Consider the following 305-nt stretch of genomic DNA (forward strand, 5'->3'; position numbering starts at 1 on the left):
GTCATTTACGCTTTGACTTACACTGTCATTTACGCTTTGACTTACACTGTCATTTACGCTTTGACTTACACTGTCATTTACGCTTTGACTTACACTGTCATTTACGCTTTGACTTACACTGTCATTTACGCTTTGACTTACACTGTCATTTACGCTTTGACTTACACGGACATTTACGCTTTGACTTACACGGTCATTTACGCTTTGACTTACACGGTCATTTACGCTTTGACTTACATTGTCATTTATGCTTTGACTTACACTGTCAGTTATGCTTTGACTTACACTGGCATTTACGCTGTTAC

This window comes from Piliocolobus tephrosceles, unplaced genomic scaffold (assembly GCF_002776525.5).
Source record: "Piliocolobus tephrosceles isolate RC106 unplaced genomic scaffold, ASM277652v3 unscaffolded_16402, whole genome shotgun sequence".
Taxonomy (NCBI): Eukaryota; Metazoa; Chordata; class Mammalia; order Primates; family Cercopithecidae; genus Piliocolobus; species Piliocolobus tephrosceles.